A 667-nucleotide genomic window follows, 5' to 3' on the forward strand; every position below is an offset into this window, starting at 1 on the left:
CTCTACCAGACACGCCCATTACAGATGGGGTCTCCGCCTCTCGAGCTTCTATGTAACGGTGTAACTGATTACGTTTGTTTTGGGAGATTTGGTGGTTAGTTATGGCAATGGATATTAGCTGTTTTTAGGTCATGTACTTTTCATCCTGTCTCCTACCATCTCCTTCCTCCTCCTTTCTTCGTTCCCTCTTTCACTCTCCCTCCCTCCGCACATCTGCCTTCATCCCTATTTCTCTCTCTCTCTCTCTCTCTCTCTCTCTCTCTCTCTCTCTCTCTCTCTCTCTCTCTCTCTCTCTCTCTCTCTCTCTCTCTCTCTCTCTCTCTCTCCTTCTCTTTTATTCTCTCTCCTCTCCCCCTACCCTTCCACATTTCCCTTTTTCTCTCATTCTTTCCCTCTCCCCTCTTCTTTCTCACTACTCTTCCTCGTTCACTCCCCTGCCCTTCCCACCCTCTCCCTCCCTCCCTCTCCCTTCCCTTTTACTCGCGTTCTTTTGCCGTTCTCCGTCCCGTGGCCTCCCCTCACTTACCTCCCTCCTCTAGTGCTTCTTTCACAACTTTCCACTCGATTTATCGCTCCCTCCCAATCCCTCGGATTTGTCGACTCCTCCGCACGCTCCGTCCAATTTATGGTTCTGTTTCCTAGTGAATCCCCATTCTTCCTCCCTCCC

Source organism: Penaeus japonicus, unplaced genomic scaffold (genome assembly GCF_977035675.1).
Source record: "Penaeus japonicus unplaced genomic scaffold, GWHDUDI00000001_assembly GWHDUDI00000033, whole genome shotgun sequence".
In the NCBI taxonomy this organism is placed as follows: domain Eukaryota; kingdom Metazoa; phylum Arthropoda; class Malacostraca; order Decapoda; family Penaeidae; genus Penaeus; species Penaeus japonicus.